General features: G+C 38.5%; 1 long non-coding RNA gene across 1 annotated transcript in view; it reads left to right on the top strand.

The window, feature by feature from the left end:
* The window catches only part of LOC120097391 (uncharacterized), an 82,298-nt gene that overhangs the window by 12,257 nt on the left and 49,207 nt on the right, over positions 1–20,834 (top strand). The window contains exon 2 of the long non-coding RNA XR_005494757.2: positions 18,913–19,031. This is a non-coding gene — a long non-coding RNA (uncharacterized LOC120097391). The remainder of the gene's footprint in view (positions 1–18,912; positions 19,032–20,834) is intronic.

Here is a 20,834-nt window from a genome sequence, read left to right on the forward strand (position 1 = left end):
AAAATAGGAAAGTTTTTTAAGAAAATTCTCAAAAAGAGAATTCCATATGATTGGAGTGAAAGAACAAGAAAATATTCAAAGAAATAACAGAAATTGTCTCAATTATACTGAAAAATTATAAATTTAGGAATATAACAGGTGAATCAGACAAGCAAGGAAAATAGATGTCCATAGCTCAGGCAGCTCATGGAATTCCAAGGATGAACATGTCACAGTACACATACTGGAAGATGAAGACAAGTTGCAAATCTTGAAAGCAGAAAAAGAATCATAATGTTTCATAGATGGGTGTCCTAAGAAGACCATGGTCTGACTCCTCAACAGAAGTGATACAGGAATGAGAAAGAACATCACCAAAGCACTCAAGGAGAGAAAGGATCAGCCAAGGACTCAGAATCTATGTCCATACTATTTAACAATAAATGTTAAAAACAAAATAAGAGAACAAAGAGGTGAGGACTTCTGTGGGTGTACTTGCTTTGATATCTCACACAGCTCAGAAAACAAAGGAAAATTTAGGCAAAGGGATTCACAAGGAAAGAAAAGATATTTGCAAAGTGTATGTCTGATGTCACATAATTCCTAGGGTATAGAGAAAATACAGTACAAAAATAAAAATGGGTTGCCCCTAATTTTATGTTTGGCAATATATTTAGCACATGTGAAATATCATATATAAAACTCTGATGCGTGCTATTTAGGCAGCATGACAGAAATATTCCAAAGTTGGTCTAGAACGAATGTCATCTCTATAGAAATTGATAAGTGAACTTGGGTCCACAAAATGGAATAGTTATCTATCCATAAAGATTGAAATATTGTCAGTCAAATCCTGTAAATCCTACCACTCATGTAGAATCAATGACTGTTGAAAATGTGCTCAGTGAATGTTTGAAATGGAAGGAATGGAAATTGTACGTAAATCAGTTCATTAGGAAAACCAAATAGAAAATTTATAGAAAGTTAAGGGTAATTGTTGCTGTGAGATGGTTTAGGGCTTAGGAAGAAATAGCTAGAAAAGGCAGGTTTGCTTAAACAGATAAATTTATTTTTAAATATGATTTTTAGAGTCATACAGAAAGTTTATTTCAATATATTAATTCCTAATGATTTGAAGATCTCCTTGACACTTGATTTTTGTGACTTTTGATCTATATTTATATAATGTGCCCCTTACAGCAAAAAAAGAATATAAAAATATCAACAATCACAAGAAAATACCATTTTTCATTTTACCATTCTCATAAATGTCTCATTGAAAAAATTTATACATTGATGGTTTTTATAAATTAAAGGTATAAATTTTATCAATCAATTTATGAATTGATGATGCAGATAAAATGTTCTTGTAAATATTAAATTTCCACAATGAAAGATTAATACCTGGATTATAACGCAGAAGTTTATAAGAGTTAAACATATACATGACACAGAGTAAATTCATATTTAACCCAGGTTATTATGTGTTATATGTTACTGATACAGTGGTAAGGAGTCATAATCCTTCCCTGGTTTGTTTGCTTGTTTGTTTGGTTTACTGGATATTTTTTTATTTATATTTCAAATGTTATCCCCTATCCTGGTTTCCAGTCCATAAACCTCCATCCCACCCCGCTCCCGCTTCTTCTCTGAGGGTGTTCCCCCACCCAAACACAAATCCCTTCCCAGCTTCCCTCCCTGACATTCCACTACACTGGGGGGGGGGTGCAGCATTGGCAGGACCAAGGGCTTCTCCTCCCACTGGTGCCCAACAAGGCCATCCTATGCTACATTTGCAGCACGAGCCGTGGGTCTGTACATGTATACACTTTGGATGGTGGTTTAGTCCCTGGGAGCTCTGGATAGTTGATATTATTGTTCTCAAAGGGATTCAAACACCTTCAGTTCCTTCAATCCATTCTTTAACTCCTCCAATGGTGACTCTGACTCAGTTCAATGGCTGGCTGCAAGCATCTGCCTCTATGACAAATGCTCTGTCAGAGCCTCCTAGGAGACAGCTATGTCAGTCTCCAGTCAGCATGCACTTTTTGGAATTAGAAATGTTGTCTGGGAATGGTGGCTGTATATCTATGGGCTGGATCCACAGGCGAAGCAGTCTCAGAATGGTCTTTCCTTCAGTCTCTGCTCCAAACTTTGTCTCTGAATCTTCTCCTATGAATATTTTCTGTCGCCCCTTCTAAGAAGGACTGAAGCATCTGCACTTTGGTCATTCTTCTTCTTGAGCTTCATGTAGTCTGTGGGGTGTATCTTGGGTAATCCAAGCATTTGGACTAATAACAAATTATCAGTGAGTGCACAGCATGTGTATTTATTTTGTGATTGGGTTACCTCACTCAGGATGATATTTTCTAGTTCCATCCATTTGCCTATGTATTTCATAAACTCATTCTTTTTGATAGCTTTGTAATATTCCATAGTGTAGATGTACCATCTTTTCTGTATCATTCCTCGGTTGAAGGGCATCTGGACACATTCCAGCTTCTAGCTATTGTAAATAAGGCTGTTATGAACACAGTGGAGCCTGTGTCCTTGTTATACATTAAAGCATCTTTTGGGTATATGTCCAGAAGTGATATAGCTGGATCCTTAGGTATTACTATATCCAATTTTCTGAGGAAACTCCAGACTGATTTCCAGAGAGGTTGTACCAGTCTGCAATCCCACCAACCATGGAGGAGTGTTCCTCTTTCTCCACATCCGTGCAGCATTTGTTGTCACCTGGCTTTTTGATCTTCGGCATTCTGACTGCTATGTGGTGGAATCTTAGGGTTGTTTTGATTTGCATTTCCCTGATAACTAAGGATATTGAACATCTCTTTAGGTACTTCTCTGCCATTTTATATTCCTCAGCTCAGAATTCATTGTTTAGTTCTGTACCCCATTTTTCATTAGAGTTATTTGATTCTGTGGAAACTAACTTCTTTCTTTTTTTTATTAACTTGAGTATTTCTTATTTACATTTCGAGTGTTATTCCCTTTCCTGGTTTCCGGGCAAACATCCCCCTAATCCCTCCCCCTCCCCTTCTTCATGGGTGTTCCCCTCCCCATCCTCCCCCCATTGCCGACCTCCCTCCAACAATCACGTTCACTGGGGGTTCAGTCTTAGCAGGACCCAGGGCTTCCCCTTCCACTGGTGCTCTTACTAGGACATTCATTGCTTCCTATTAGGTCAGAGTCCAGGGTCAGTCCATGTATAGTCTTTAGGTAGTGGCTTAGTCCCTGGAAGCTCTGGTTGCTTGGCATTGTTGTTCATAAGGGGTCTCGATCCCCTTCAAGCTCTTCCAGTTCTTTCTCTGATTCCTTCAATGGGGTCCTATTCTCAGTTCAGTGGTTTACTGCTGGCATTCGCCTATGTATTTGCTGTATTCTGGCTGTGTCTCTCAGTAGAGATCTACATCCGGTTCCTGTCAGCCTGCCCTTCTTTGCTTCATCCATCTTGTCTAATTGGATGGCTGTATATGTATGGGCCACATGTGGGGCAGGCTCTGAATGGGTGTTCCTTCTGTGTCTGTTTTGATCTTTTCCTCTCTATTCCCTGCCAAGGGTATTCTTGTTCCCCTTTTAAAGAAGGAGTGAAGCATTCACATTTTGATCATTCGTCTTGAGTTTCATTTGTTCTAGGCATCTAGGGTAATTCAAGCATTTGGGCTAATAGCCACTTATCAATGAGTGCATACCATGTGTGTTTTTCTGTGATTGGGTTACCTCACTCAGGATGATATTTTCCAGTTCCAACCATTTGCCTATGAATTTCATAAAGTCATTGTTTTTGATAGCTGAGTAATATTCCATTGTGTAGATGTACCACATTTTCTGTATCCATTCCTCTGTTGAAGGGCATCTGGGTTCTTTCCAGCTTCTGGCTATTATAAATATGGCTGCTATGAACATAGTGGTGCACATGTCTTTTTTATATGTTGGGGCATCTTTTGGGTATATGCCCAAGAGAGGTATAGCTGGATCCTCAGGCAGCTCAATGTCCAATTTTCTGAGGAACCTCCAGACTGATTTCCAGAATGGTTGTACCAGTCTGCAACCCCACCAACAATGGAGGAGTGTTCCTCTTTCTCCGCATCCTCGCCAGCATTTGCTGTCACCTGAGTTTTTTATCTTAGCCATTCTCACTGGTCTGAGGTGAAATCTCAGGGTTGTTTTGGGAATCTAACTTCTTGATCTTAAGAGATATTAAGGAATAGTGAATTTTGTTTCCTGTTACTTTTATTGTTAGAGGTGGTAATTGTTTGTGTCTCTCTCTTCTTTTGGGTTTGTTGAAAGAAGATTACTTTCTTGCTTTATCTAGGGTGTAGTTTCCCTTCTTGTATTGGAGTTTCCCATCTATTATCTTTTGTAGGCCTGGTTTTGTGGAAAGATATTGTGTAAATTTGGTTTTGTCATGGAATATCTTGGTTTCTCCATCTTTGTTAATTGAGAGTTTTGCTGAATATAGTAGCCTGGCTGGCATTTGCCTTCTCTTAGAGTCTGTATAACATCTCTCCAGGATCATCTAGCTTCCTTAGTCTCTGTTAAGAAGTCTTGTATAATTCTGATATGTCTGCCTTAATATGTTACTTGACCTTTTTCCCTTACTACTTTTAATATTCTTTCTTTGTTTTGTGTATTTGGTGCTCTGATTATTATATGTCAGAAAAAGTTTTATTTCTGGTCCAATCTATTTAGAATTCTGTAGGCTTTCTTTTATGTTCATGGGCACTTTAATTTTGTTGCAGATATTTCCTGGCCCTTTAAGTTGGGAATCTTCGCTCTCTTCTATACCTGTTATCCTTATATTTGATCTTTTCATTGTGCCCTGGATTTCCTGGATGTTTTGGGATAGGAGATTTTTGTCTTTTACCTTTTCTTTGATGGTTGTGTCAATGTTTTCTATGGTATCTTCTGCCCTGGGATTCTCTCTTCTATCTCTTTTATTCTGTTAGTGATGCTTGCGTTTACGACTTCTGAGCTCTTTCCTAGGTTTTCTATCTCAATGGTTGTCTCCCTCTGTGATTTCCTTATTGTTCCTTTTTCCATTTTTTTATCCTGGATGGATTTGTTCAATTCTTTAACCTGTTTAGCTGTGTTATCATGTAATTCTTTAAGGGATTTTTGTATTTCTTTTTTAAGGGCTTCTACTTGTTACTGGCGTTGTCCTGTATTTCTTTAAGGGAACTCCCTTATTTCTTTAATGCCCTCTGGCATCATCAGGAGATTTGGTTTAAATACAGATCTTGATTGTTGGGATATTCAGTATTTTCTTTCGTAGGAGAACTGGGCTCTGATTATGCCAAGTAGTCTTGGATTCTGTTGCTTAAGTTTCTGAGCTTGCCTCTCCCCATCTGGTTGTTTTTGGTGTTGGCTGGCCTTACTGTCTCTGACCGTGGCTTGTCCATCCTGTAAGCCTGTTTGTCACTCCTGGAAACCAGCTATCTCCAAGCAGGATACAGAGATCTGTGCCACAGGTTCAGGTCTGGGCACAGGCAGAAACTAGAAGTATGCTGCCCCAGACTGCTCCTGGGTTCCTGTGTCCAGAGAACTCTAGGTTGGTGATTCTTAGGCATGAGCAGAAGTGATGGTCTCCCATGAACTCTCAGGGTTGTCAGCACTTCTGAGAGTCCAGCATGCTCCCCCATAGGATTTATATACAGAGATCTGTGGGACTGAGTCAGCTTCGGGCACAGGCAGAAACCAGAAGTGTCCTTTCCTAGACTTCTCCTTGGTTCCTGTGTCCTGAGGGCTCCAGGCAGTTTCCTCAGAGCCGAAGTGGTGGTCTAACCTCTGCTCTCCCGTGTGTCAGAGCTCCTGGAGACAGGCTTTCAGCTTTGGGCTCAGGTAGAGACCAGAACGATCCTCTCTCCCTTACTACTCTTAGGTTCCTTTGTCTAGAGGGCTTTCAGCAGGTTCCTCTTGGGCGAGCAAAGTGAATAGAAGTAGTAGTCTCTCCTGAGCTCTCAGGATTGTCTGCACTTCTAAGAGTCCAGCTCCCTCCCTCATAGGATTCGAATACTAAGATCTGTGGGAATGGGTCAGTTCTGGGCACAGGCAGAAACTGGAAGTGTCCTATCACAGACAGCTCTTATGTTCCTGTATCTAGAGGGCAATAGACAGGTTCCTCTTGGGCAAGGAATGTGAGTAGAAGTGATGGTCTCCCCTGAGCTCTCAGGATTGTCCGTACTTCTGAGAGTCCAGCTCTCTCCTCCGTGGGATTTGGGTACAGAAAACTGTGGGACTGGGTCAGCTCTGGGCACATGCAGAAACCAGAAGTATCCTGTCCCAGATTCTTAATTATTTTTATGTCATACAATGTGAAGGTTTGCAATCCCATAAGAAGAATAACAATATCAATCATCACCCAGAACTACCAGGGACTAAACCAGCAACCAAAGCGTACACATAGAGGGACCCATCGCTCTAGCTGCATATGTAGCAGAAGATGGCCTTATCTGGTATCTCTAAGAGGAGAGACTGTTGATTCTGTGAAGGCTTGATTCCCCAGTGTAGGGAACTGTAGGACGGTGAGGTGGGAATGGGTGGGTCAGAGGCGAGCACACTCACAGAGGGCATCCACTAAATATCTAATAACAAAGAAAAAAAAAGAAAACTGAGAAACCATTTTAAAAAAAGAAGAAATGACATGTAGGTGGGCTAAGTAGCTAACACTGGTAATCCCAGGATTTAGGAAGCTAAGACAGGAGGGTAATCATATGGTCAACAGTACTTTGAGCTACACAGGGGACACTGTCCCGTCAAATTATAAGCAAACAATCTGTGATATGTATGTAACCACAAACTAATGATATTGAGTACTTTACAGTATCAGTGTGGGACATCAGAGATTTCTAGTGATCTAGAGATGGTAAAAATATAAAGTTCTAAAATATTATACCATGTATAAATGGAAGCACGTCCCTTCTTAGTAGGTAGATTTATCTAATATTATAAAGACCTAACTTCACATTAAGTTGATGTCTATATATTTAAAAGAATCATTGTATAAAACCCCAAAGATATTAAACTCTGTGTCTGCCAATAATCTCAAGTACTTGGGGTGAGAGAGATGAGACAAAAGATTAAAAGTCCGTGGCCTGCCCAGACAACTTATGAGATACAGTTACAAGCAGAAATGTAGGAGGAGGATTGGGAGAGAAAGGAGAAGAGGAGGAGAGGAGGAGGAGGGTAGGATAGTCATGGGTATAGCTTAGTTGTTGAATGCTCTGCAGTATGAATACGTTCTGCTTTTAATTTTCATTGTCAGAAATAGAAAAAGGATTAAAAAGCAGGAACACCCTAAAGCAAAAATGTTTGAAGCTGGATAAATTGATAACACAGTTTCTGTGGAAAAATAATACATGCACAGAATAATTGAAAAATAAGTGAATATGGGCTGAATCAAAATATCAAAATATACTTTATGTCCAAAGTTGTCAAATACGTGTTGCTGCTTGATGACTAGACCATAAATCATTGAAGGAAAATATGAAAAAGCAGTAGACATGTGAGCACAAAACATAATCTATGCATATAGTGTCATCTTACCTCAACTTTGTTTTATTAATTAGAAAGAATCAAAGCTCTACTTGGGAAAAGAATAAAGGTTAAAATTAAATCCATCATTGTGTTGTTGATGTGAAACTAACTCTACATCTAAATGTAAAACACTTTAAGAAATACTAATACAAAACATGGTTGTTATCACTTTACCCCTTGTACTAGGAAGAATCTTCCATAGTTTGACGGAAAGGTTAGTTGAATGTCATACCAAAATGCATGAACAGTTTTTGAAGTTCATGGGGGAAAATTCTCATATGGAAAATCTCTCTAGATAGAGTTAAAAGAGAAATGGCAAACTGGCATAAAAATCACTAACAACAACATTATATGTAGTTTCTATCTATATATTTCAGAATGAATATAGTTTTAAACTAAATCTTAATTAACTCTCATCATAACCATAGATCAAGGTGTGTCTCAACTCTTATCACAGATGCTTCAGATTACAGAAGATAATGACTACTCCAGATACAAACAATTAACCAAAGTTCAAAAGACAAGAAACTGCCGAATATTTGCTCCAAATAGAACATATTCACCAAATCTACTCAATCAGAGTTCAGGGACCACTAAAGAGGAGAAAGAGGAAAGAATGCCAGAGACACAGGAAGTTCATGCATAGAAGGAAATAGCATTTTCTAGATACCATGAATAAACTGTAAAAACAAACTCATAATGATTTTGACAGCAAGCACAATACCTGTGCAAACCTAAACCAGACCAAATTCCAGCACAAAGAGGGTATATAATGTATGGGCATAATAATGTTTCACTCTCATGAAAGGAGAAACTAAGAAATTAGTTTCTGATAGAGGAATGATCAGTTTTCTCTAAAATGCAGGTGCTAAAACCTTGACCACTATCTAGTGGTAGACCATATATCCAAGATCACTTGGACATCACAAATTGGCCTTGATGGGGAACAATTTCAAGGGATTGAATCTTAAAATAGATGGAATTCATAGGGTGAATAGGATCAAAAATTATAGAGAATCCTCAAAGATTTCAAACAAAGAGACAGATAAAACAAACAAGTAGTTTCAGAAAGAGTTCTAGATATGGTTCAAAGACAGGAAATATTCAATGCCCAACACCAAACTGAGGAGTAAAAATAGCTCTTAAATACATTTTCACACTTATCTATAGTTAGAAAAGTACCAATTAAAATATTTATAATCCATGTATCAAATTAATAAAAACTTCTAAAAATATGTAGTCATATTTTGAGGTCACAACTCTGAGGAGGAGAACCTTTCTGAGAAATCCTACTAGAAATATGGCAACCATTAGAGCATTCTTCTGTAAATACAGAGGGTATAGCTGACAAAATTGCATGTACATTTTTTTTACTTTCTAACCTCATTTTTAAAAATCCCAAACTTCAAAATATGAAACGCACACACAAACACACACACACACACACACACACACACACACACACATGCCACATGTATATATTGACTTTGATTGCAGTGATCTGTGTAATTGAAATATATAACATTAGTCACTCATTATTTTTGATAATTTTATAGAGAAAATCTAAACGAACCCATAGATTCTTGGTTATGAAAAATTAACAATAAATTTGGTGACATATTGGGAGATAAGTTTACAATAAAACAACACACTGAGGTTTATTTTAGTAACAAAGAGAAAATACAATTTAAATGAAGTTCCTGTTTATGAGAATATCACATAAAAATGTCAAAGCATAAAGCTAATGAAGGCTTGTAAAACTCTCTATAAACTCAACTAGCCATTGATGAGAGAAATTGAGAATGCCTGAAAGATGGGGAGATTGCAATATAATTCATTGGTTGGAAGAAAATCTTTGAAAATTGTCACCAAATACAAAATTGACAAGTAGAATTAAAACGAACCCATTAATTGTCTTACAGATTTTAAAAAATTAAGTACACTTACAAAATTTACATGGATAAGTAAACAATAGAATCTCTGTTTTTTTTTTTTTGTTTTTTTGTTGACCTCCAGTTGAACCAGCACCATTTGCTGAAAATGCTATCTTTTTTCCATTGGATGGTTTTGGCTCCTTTGTCAAAAATCAAGTGACCATAGGTGTGTGGGTTCATTTCTGGGTCTTCAATTCTAATCCATTGGTCTATCTGTCTGTCTCTGTACCAATACCATGCAGTTTTTATCACTATTGCTCCGTAATACTGCTTGAGTTCAGGGATAGTGATTCCCCCTGAAGTCCTTTTATTGTTGAGGATAGCTTTAGTTATCCTGGGTTTTTTGTTATTCCAGATGAATTTGCAAAATGTTCTGTCTAACTCTTTGAAGAATTGGATTGGTATTTTGATGGGGATTGCATTGAATCTGTAGATTGCTTTTGGTAAAATGGCCATTTTTACTATATTAATCCTGCCAATCCATGAGCATGGGAGATCTTTCCATCTTCTGAGGTCTTCTTCAATTTCTTTCCTCAGTGTCTTGAAGTTCTTATTGTACAGATCTTTTACTTGCTTGGATAAAGTCACACCGAGGTACTTTATATTATTTGGGTCTATTATGAAGGGTGTCGTTTCCCTAATTTCTTTCTCGGCTTGTTTCTCTTTTGTATAGAGGAAGGCAACTGATTTATTTGAGTTAATTTTATACCCAGCCACTTTGCTGAAGTTGTTTATCAGCTTTAGTAGTTCTCTGGTGGAACTTTTGGGATCACTTAAATATACTATCATGTCATCTGCAAATAGTGATATTTTGACCTCTTCTTTTCCGATCTGTATCCCCTTGATCTCCTTTTGTTGTCTGATTGCTCTGGCTAGAACTTCAAGAACTATATTGAATAAGTAGGGAGAGAGTGGGCAGCCTTGTCTAGTCCCTGATTTTAGTGGGATTGCTTCAAGTTTCTCTCCATTTAGTTTAATGTTAGCAACTGGTTTGCTGTATATGGCTTTTACTATGTTTAGGTATGGGCCTTGAATTCCTATTCTTTCCAGGACTTTTATCATGAAGGGGTGTTGAATTTTGTCAAATGCTTTCTCAGCATCTAATGAAATGATCATGTGGTTCTGTTCTTTCAGTTTGTTTATATAATGGATCACGTTGATGGTTTTCCATATATTAAACCATCCCTGCATGCCTGGGATGAAGCCTACTTGATCATGGTGGATGATTGTTTTGATGTGCTCTTGAATTCGGTTTGCCAGAATTTATTTTTGCGTCGATATTCATAAGGGAAATTGGTCTGAAGTTCTCTTTCTTTGTTGGGTCTTTGTGTGGTTTAGGTATAAGTGTAATTGTGGCTTCGTAGAAGGAATTTGGTAGGGCTCCATCTGTTTCAATTTTGTGGAATAGTTTGGATAATATTGGTATGAGGTCTTCTATGAAGGTTTGATAGAATTCTGCACTAAACCCGTCTGGACCTGGGCTCTTTTTGGTTGGGAGACCTTTAATGACTGCTTCTATTTTCTTAGGAGTTATGGGGTTGTTTAACTGGTTTATCTGTTCCTGATTTAACTTCGATACCTGGTATCTGTCTAGGAAATTGTCCATTTCCTGAAGATTTTCAAGTTTTGTTGAATATAGGTTTTTATAGTAAGATCTGATGATTTTTTGAATTTCCTCTGAATCTGTAGTTATGTCTCCCTTTTCATTTCTGATTTTGTTAATTTGGACACACTCTCTGTGAACTCTCGTTAGTTTGGCTAAGGGTCTATCTATCTTGTTGATTTTCTCAAATAACCAACTTTTGGTTCTGTTGATTCTTTCTATGGTCCTTTTTGTTTCTACTTGGTTGATTTCAGCTCTGAGTTTGATTATTTCCTGCCTTCTACTCCTCCTGGGTGTATTTGCTTCTTTTTGTTCTAGAGCTTTTAGGTGTGCTGTCAAGCTGCTGACATATGCTCTTTCCTGTTTCTTTCTGCAGACACTCAGCGCTATGAGTTTTCCTCTTAGCACAGCTTTCATTGTGTCCCATAAGTTTGAGTATGTTGTATCTTCATTTTCATTAAATTCTAAAAAGTTTTTAATTTCTTTCTTTATTTCTTCCTTGACCAGGTTATCATTGAGTAGAGCATTGTTCAATTTCCACGTATATGTGGGCATTCTTCCCTTATTGTTATTGAAGACCAGTTTTAGGCCGTGGTGGTCCGATAGCACGCATGGGATTATTTCTATCTTTCTGTACCTGTTGAGGCCCGTTTTTTGACCAATTATATGGTCAATTTTGGAGAAAGTACCATGAGGAGCTGAGAAGAAGATATATCCTTTTGCTTTAGGATAGAATGTTCTATAAATATCCGTTAAGTCCATTTGGCTCATGACTTCTCTTAGTCTGTCGACATCACTGTTTAATTTCTGTTTCCATGATCTGTCCATTGATGAGAGTGAGGTGTTGAAATCTCCCACTATTATTGTGTGAGGTGCAATGTGTGTTTTGAGCTTTAGTAAGGTTTCTTTTACGTATGTAGGTGCCCTTGTATTTGGGGCATAGATATTTAGGATTGAGAGTTCATCTTGGTGGATTTTTCCTTTGATGAATATGAAGTGTCCTTCCTTATCTTTTTTGATGACTTTTAGTTGGAAATTTATTTTATTTGATATTAGAATGGCTACTCCAGCTTGCTTCTTCTGACCATTTGCTTGGAAAGTTGTTTTTCAGCCTTTCACTCTGAGGTAGTGTCTGTCTTTGTGCCTGAGGTGTGTTTCCTGTAGGCAGCAGAATGCAGGGTCCTCGTTGCGTATCCAGTTTGTTAATCTATGTCTTTTTATTGGGGAGTTGAGGCCATTGATATTGAGAGATATTAAGGAATAGTGATTATTGCTTCCCGTTATATTCATATTTGGATGTGAGGTTATGTTTGTGTGCTTTCATTCTCTTTGTTTTGTTGCCAAGACGATTAGTTTCTTGCTAATTCTAGGGTATAGCTTGCCTCCTTATGTTGGGCTTTACCATTTATTATCCTTTGTAGTGCTGGATTTGTAGAAAGATATTGTGTAAATTTGGTTTTGTCATGGAATATCTTGGTTTCTCCATCAATGTTAATTGAGAGTTTTGCTGGATACAGTAACCTGGGCTGGCATTTGTGTTCTCTTAGGGTCTGTATGACATCAGTCCAGGATCTTCTGGCCTTCATAGTTTCTGGCGAGAAGTCTGGTGTGATTCTGATAGGTCTCCCTTTATATGTTACTTGACCTTTTTCCCTTACTGCTTTTAATATTCTTTCTTTATTTTGTGCGTTTGGTGTTTTGACAATTCTGTGACGGGAGGTGTTTCTTTTCTGGTCCAATCTATTTGGAGTTCTGTAGGCTTCTTGTATGTCTATGGGTATCTCTTTTTTTAGGTTAAGGAAGTTTTCTTCTATGATTTTGTTGAAGATATTTACTGGTCCTTTGAGCTGGGAGTCTTCACTCTCTTCTATACCTATTATCCTTAGGTTTGATCTTCTCATTTAGCCCTGGATTTCCTGTATGTTTTTGACCAGTAGCTTTTTCTGCTTTACATTATCTTTGACAGTTGAGTCAATGATTTCTATGGAATCTTCTGCTCCTGAGATTCTCTCTTCCATCTCTTGTATTCTGTTGGTGAAGCTTGTATCTACAGCTCCTTGTCTCTTCTTTTCGTTTTCTATATCCAGGGTTGTTTCCATGTGTTCTTTCTTGATTACTTGTATTTCCATTTTTAATTCCTTCAACTGTTTGATTGTGTTTTCCTGGAATTCTTTCAGGGATTTTTGTGTCTCCTCTCTATGGGCTTCTACTTGTTTATTTATGTTTTCCTGGAATTCTTTCAGGGATTTTTGTGTCTCCTCTCTATGGGCTTCTACTTGTTTATTTATGTTTTCCTGGAATTCTTTCAGGCATTTTTGCGATTCCTCTCCGTAGGCTTCTACTTGTTCTCTAAGGGAGTTCTTCACGTCTTTCTTGAAGTCCTCCAGCATCATGATCAAAAATGATTTTGAAACTAGATCTTGCTTTTCTGGTGTGTTTGGATATTCCATGTTTGTTTTGATGGGAGAATTGGGCTCCGATGGTGCCATGTAGTCTTGGTTTCTGTTGCTTGGCTTCCTGCGCTTGCCTCTCGCCATCAGATTATCTCTAGTGTTACTTTGTTCTGCTATTTCTGACAGTGGCTAGACTGTCCTATAAGCCTGTGTGTCAGGAGTGCTGTAGACCTGTTTTCCTCTCTTTCAGTCAGTTATGGGGACAGAGTGTTCTGCTTTCGGGCATGTAGTTTTTCCTCTCTACAGGTCTTCAGCTGTTCCTGTGGGCCTGTGTCTTGAGTTCACCAGGCAGCTTTCTTGCAGCAGAAAAGTTGGTCTTACCTGTGGTCCCCAGGCTCAAGTTCGCTTGTGGGGTGCTGCCCATGGGCTCTCTGCCGCGGCAGCAACCAGGAAGACCTGTGCCTCCCCTTCCGGGAGCTTCAGTGCACCAGGGTTCCAGATGGTCTTTGGCTTTTTCCTCTGGCGTCCGAGATGTGTGTGCAGAGAGCAGTCTCTTCTGGTTTCCCAGGCTTGTCTGCCTCTCTGAAGGTTTAGCTCTCCCTCCCACGGGATTTGGGTGCAGAGAACTGTTTATCCGGTCTGTTTCCTTCAGGTTCTGGAGGTGTCTCAGGCAGGGGTCCTGCCGCTCCTGGGCCCTCCCCCACGGGAGCCCAGAGGCCTTATACAGTTTCCTCTTGGGCCAGGGATGTGGGCAGGGGTGAGCAGTGTTGGTGGTCTCTTCCACTCTGCAGCCTCAGGAGTGCCCACCTGACCAGGTGGTTGGGTCTCTCTCTCACAGGGTCTGGGAGCAGAGAGCTGCTGCCTCTGTTTTCTTTATAAAGCAAATCAATTGACATGTATTAGCAGAAAGCAAAGTGTATAAAAAGGACCTTAACAGTTTCCCGGTTGTTCAAGGACCGGTCTTCTTGTGGCATTCTGATGACAGGCATGCTGACAAACTGCCTCCTCCTCTCTTCACTCATTTGGGTCAAATCAATGAAGAGTAATTTCTTTGCCTAAAAAATGAAAACACATGGACACTAGTGCCAGGTAGCCAAGATTCCAGGTTATCATTGACTATCCAAGAAGTGCCCTGGGGAGAAATACTTCAGGAATCACAAGGGAGTGCAGAGTCTCTGCCAACCATTGTCCCATAATCCCTTAGCACCCCACAAAGCTTTAACTACAACCCATGACTGCCCAAGGTAGGTTTTAGACTGAAAAGTCTGTTTTCTTAGAGGCAGCACAAAGCATACATTTTTCCCCATTTATTTCTGTCTCGTAGGGTTGAGGGAAAAAGATGAGCATGCTGTGCTAACTATAGACTGGGAAGGTCTATGAGTAGGTTCACTTAACTGAGAAAATTGATAAACCTGTATTCCTATGTTTTTTTTTCACTGGCTTATGCACACTGGACTTTGATAGTAATATAATATAGTGATACTGATGGAATATGCAGCCAATAAGAGGAGAAAATAAAAATGCTGCACTACAAATCTTTATATGAAATAGAAATTATATTTAAAATTCAAATTAAGTATGCTAATTAAGAAAAACAGTTGTAATACTCTGACAAGAATTTATTACCTCAAGTTTAAGGATGGTTGCAAATTAAACAGTAAGAGGTCAGTGATAAGGTTATACCCATGTGAATTCAGGCAAAAATCTGTTATGCCACAATGTTTGTGAACCTCAAAAGACCAAGAAGGAGCAGAATCAGATGCAATCACAGCAGGGTCTTTATTCACAAACCGGAGCTTGGGGGTTAATTCACTGGTGACCCACAGCACAGTTCCTGTGGAGAAAATCCCTCAACACTCATGGAAACAAGGTTTTATAAAGAATCCCAAGTGAAAGGGTGAATGGTTTAAGTCTGGCAAGCATCTAATTGGGGGCTACTATGGCCTTTAGCATAATTTGCTGCTGCTGGGAGGCAAATCATAAACTTAAGTTCCACTTTTCCTTCTAATTGATGGTTGTTAGACAAGGGAGGACTTGCAACCTGTAGGTTCAGATTTGTTAGGGAATAACCTAGAAATGGAAGTCTTGTTGGGGGAAGCTTGGAGATTTGAACTAGGCTCCAATTTTGTTGGGAGCAACCTGGTAGCTAGAGCTAGATACTGGCCTCTTAGTTCACTTGAGTTTAAACTCAGCCCATATTTTCTAAGACAGAGTCTGAACCCCCAAAAATTGATCTCTCAACACAATACAGGAGGGCAACAACTATTGATTGTAAAAAGTCAGATCCCTGGAAAGTACTAGTCACTGCTTGAGAGAATTTTAGGAGTTATATTTCTTCATTTCTAGACTAAGGAAGTATGGCAAAGTTGAAATCTGAAAAGAATCTATATACTTTTGTAAATCAACAGTAAAAGATAACAGAGGATTCACAAAGCATGAATAATAAGTATGCTATCTTGAAAATGCAAATGTTAGTGTTAATCTATGAAATAATCTCAATGCTACCTTTTATTAAAGTGTATAGCCCTTTTCTCAACAGACATACTGTATATGTGTGTCCCCAAGTGGGGTGAGGTGCTCATGTGTAGAGGTGAGAGGACAATCTCAGGTGTCAGGACTTGCATCCCACTATCTTTGAGACAGGGTTTCTTTGTTTCCCTGCTGGTTGATCCAGCATAGCTGACCCATAAGTTTACTGAGATTCCTCTTTCCCTGTCTCCCATCTCACTGGAGGAGTACTGCATTACACACACAGACTACCAAAATGGACTCAAATTGATTTAGACATTCAAACTCAGGTCTTCCTGCTTGTGAGCAAAGTACTTTACCCACTGAGTCATTTTCCCAGAGCTTAAATTAACTTTGCGAGGTAAAAGTGAAACAAATTTAAAATGTGAATAGCAGGAAAATTAAAATGAAGGCATTAGGCAACTGGTGATGAACCCTGAAAACAAAGGAATGAAAGGGGCCAGAGAAGATTTTTATTGAGAGGGATCATCAGTCGCACCAAGTGCCCTGAATGTGTACAGGTCCTCCACATGCCTCTGAGCCTTCAGGCGGGCATTCTCTAAATTATCATCTTGGAAAGGAAATGTATTAAATCCTTTACAAAACTTAGCCTAAAATCACCCCAGAAATTGTGGTTGATGAGAAACATTATTTCATTTTTTTCACTGTTGGGCAATTTATGAATTCTACTCTAATAGAAAATAAAAAAATGAAGATATCAGAATATTTCAGCTGTGTCCTACAGAGCTGTAGGAACTCACTAGGAAAGAAAAGTTACACTAGGTAAATTATCTTAAGGGGTCAGATTCTGTATTAACAGTCCATCCTCAGGAAGAATATACACTAACTTTTAATGGTCATATGCCCACCAGCCAGTTCGGTATGTAACAAATATGTACTTAGACTATTTTTTTCAAATTATATTTTCATTTATTTAATTTGAGTATGTGTGTGTATACAAGTGTGTGAGTGTGTGTGTGTGTGAGTGTGTGTGTGTGTGTGAGAGTGAATGTGTGTGTGAGTGTTTGTGTGTGTGAGTGTTTGTGTGCATGTTTGTGTGTCTGTATGTTTGTGCATATTTGTGTGAGTGTATGTGCGTGTTTGTGTGTGTGAGTGTATGTGTGTGTGTATGTGTGTGTGCATATTTGTGTGTGTGAGTGTGTGTGTGCATATTTGTGTGTGTGAGTGTGTGTGCGTGTTTGTGTGTGTGCGTATTTGTGTGTATGTGTGAGTGTGTGTGCGTGTTTGTGTGTGTGCGTATTTGTGTGTATGTGTGAGTGCGTGTGCATGTTTGTGTGTGTGAGTGTGTGTGTGCGTGTTTATGTGTGTGTGTGTGAGTGTGTGTGTGCGTGTGTACATGTGGGTAAGCATACCATTGTTTGTCTATGGAGGTCAAAGCCCAACTCAGAGGAGTCTGTTCTGCTTTGCTCTAAATGCTTTCAGCAGTTGCAGCCATCAAGCTGGCCTTGCCCTTCACCTCTTATCTCTTTAATCTTCTCACCTGTCAAACTTCATTTCAAAGTTCTTCTTAAAATTGAACATGATCATTTCTATAAAGTTTGGAATTATAAAATTCTGTAATTGTATTATCAACAATTACTTGAAAAATAAAATCCCTTATGATAGAAAAACCCTATTGCAGAATACACCATAGAGGGAAATCCGGGGCAAGAGTGGCACGTTCTATTATTGTCTGCACATAGATATTGATTATGATCAGTTTTTGACATTTCTAAATAATGTGATTCTTTATTATTACTAAATTGAATACAAATATATAACTATATTAGAAAATGAAGCCAATATGGTATGTAGTTTTCAGTATGTCTATTCAGTATATACATTATTTTGTCTGAATTATTTCTACTGAATTGTCTTTCTTTCTTATGGGGAGCACCTATTGATACCTACTAATGAGAAGGAAGTCATGTTATTTTAAGTTACTTAACAATATGGTATTACAAGTGGAACACTCCTCCTTGCTGGTTGGAGTGTAAACTCCTACCGCCACTATAGAAATCAGTATAGCACTTCCTGAGGAACTTGGAAATCTATGTCCCTCGAGACCTATCTATCTATACCACTCTCGGGCGTATACACAAAGGCCGCTCCATCTTACCTCAGGGACACTTGTTCAGCCACAGTCATTGCAGCCCTTTTTTCATAATAGCCAGAAACTGGAAAAAGATCCAGATGCTTCTCAACTGAGGGATAAACAAAGAAAATATGGAGTATTTAAACAAAGGGGTATAACTCAGCTGTTAAAAAATGACATCATGAAAATTGACGGCAAATGAATGCAACTAGCAAAAAAAAAAAAAAAAAAAAAAAAAAACCCTTCCTAAGTGAGGTAACTCAAACCCAGAAAGAAATATACAGTAAATATTCACTTATAAGTGGATTTTAGCTGTTAATTAAATAGCCAAATTACAATCCATAGACCTAGAGAGGTAAAAAGAGAAAGGTCTAAGAGGCTGCACGAGTTTTCCTGTGAGGGGAAAATAATAGATTTTACAGATGGACTTGGGGATGGGTAAGGACAAGATTCAGTGGATGGAAGGACAGTATGTGGGGAGAGATGGATGGAATTGGGGGGGAGGGAGCATTCTAGGGTTGATGTAGAATCTTAGCGCAGTGGAAAAATTCCAGAAATGTATGAAGGTGATTCTGATGAGGACTTGTAAAACAGAGTCTCAACTGGCCAACTCTTATAACCAGACAGGTATTCCAGTGGTGAATTTGGGACACATTCAGTTGAGTTGTTGATCAAAGGAGTCCCATGGAAATTCCCAAACAACCTAGCCGGTTGCTATGACACAAGTTTCGTTTCTGCAAACCAACAGAAGGGCACCATTGCCAAAGGCCACAAACATACAATTAATTAAACATGAAGAAGTTGACTTAATGCGTATGTGGTGCTCTCACCCTCTGCATTCTAATATCTTTGTTGCAGGAAAGTACTCAACATGCTACTCAAAATGAAATGTGGATACCCACTCAGCCACCAAACTTTTGACCTACAGTCTGTTCTGCCTGCAAAATATGCTAGGACAGTGGTTCCAGAGAACATGTGTGAGTAACCAACCAATGTCTGATTTGACTTATGGCCCACTCCACAAGAGGGAACCCATGCCTGACATTGCTTGAGAAAGTAAGAACCAGAGACTAGATATCCCAGAGACCTATGGTAAAAGCAGGGGTAGGGAGAGATGGGTGGAGGAAGGGAGGGAAGGACGGAGAGAGAGAGAGAGAGAGAGAGAGAGAGAGAGAGAGAGAGAGAGAGAGAGAGAGAATGTGACAGAGACAGACAGATAGACAGACAGACAGAGTCTACATGGCAGGTCTCCATCAAGTCCCTCCCTCTTAGAACTCAGAAAATTCCGCTGATGGAGATGCAGAAAGCCTGTAAGAGCATAGGTATTGGAGGAAATCAAAAGAATAAAGACCTTTGAATTAACTATACAAGGTGTATACGAGCTCACAGACTCTGAAGCAACAATCACAAGTCCTATGTGGGTCTACACCAGGTTCTATGTATGCACACACACACACACACACACACACTCACACACACACACACACACACTCACACACACTCACACACACACACATTAAGCTAAAGGTTATTAAGCTAAAGGTATTATATATTATATCATTGCCTGAATACTTTCAAATGACCATGAAAACTCATCTTTGCTCTGGCTTCATCCACATTATAGAAAGCACTATATCAGTACTATCAGAACAGTAAAGATCAGGAATATTTTCACGACAGTGGACTATAAATAAACATACCTAATTATTTGCATATCTCTAAACATTATAATATGTGTCCCACATAGACCAAGCCAGATTATAAAAGGGGAGAAAAACTGGAAGAAAACCACTTAAATTTAGGTTACATATTAATTCACAAAGATAAATTCATATACAATTTAAACAACAAGTTCATGGCAAAATTGAATAAAATGTCACAAATACAGTCATGGTTTGCTTCTTCCTGTAAGCTATGGCCATAGTTAACTCATATAATTTAATTGTGCCTTAGTTTCTTCACATGAAGAAACTATTCTTTCTATTTTACTATTTTACGATTTGTCTACAGTAATGGTTTTAAGTATGTATCCAACTGGAATTATAATGCTAGTAGAACTACATTTTGAAAGTATTTGGTGGGGCTGGGGATTTAGCTCAGTGGTAGAGCGCTTACCTAGGAAGCGCAAGGCCCTGGGTTCGGTCCTCAGCTCCAAAAAAAAAGAACCCCCCCCCAAAAAAAAGAAAGTATTTGGTGGTACATATTTGAATGTAGTCACACAGTTTTCCTGTAAAGACCTTGTTAAGGAGAGGTAGTGAAAATGTTGGAACCAGAGGCATGTATAAAAATTTTCTGAATTGTATACTTATCACCACATGAACTAAAATCTCCTCTAAATTATAAAATATACTCTAAAACGCCATTTTTATATTATATTATCAACCATTGACATAAACTTACAACTACAATACAACACTCCTATCAATATTTTCTCAGTAAATTGTCTCCATTTGAATATTTTAAAAAAGAGAAAATTAGGTTGAGAGGGAGACACTTTAGATTCCTAGGAATAACTGAAGGGAAATGGTAGAAAGTGGATATCAATAAAACACATTCTGCACATGTACGTTTTAAAAGAATAAACAAGCATATTCTAGAACCATGTTAAGTTAAAGTAAGATACCAAATTCTTGATGAAAATCTTTTGTTAAATATATTTAATTATTTGAAAGGAAAAATTTCAGTGCAGTACACATACCGTAACATAGTATTTGTCATCTAATAGGTCTTCCTGTGAATGTCATACCAAATCAATGCTTTCAGTGAACTCATTCTTTTCT

The sequence above is a fragment of the Rattus norvegicus genome, chromosome 16, assembly GCF_036323735.1.
Source record: "Rattus norvegicus strain BN/NHsdMcwi chromosome 16, GRCr8, whole genome shotgun sequence".
Lineage (NCBI taxonomy): Eukaryota > Metazoa > Chordata > Mammalia > Rodentia > Muridae > Rattus > Rattus norvegicus.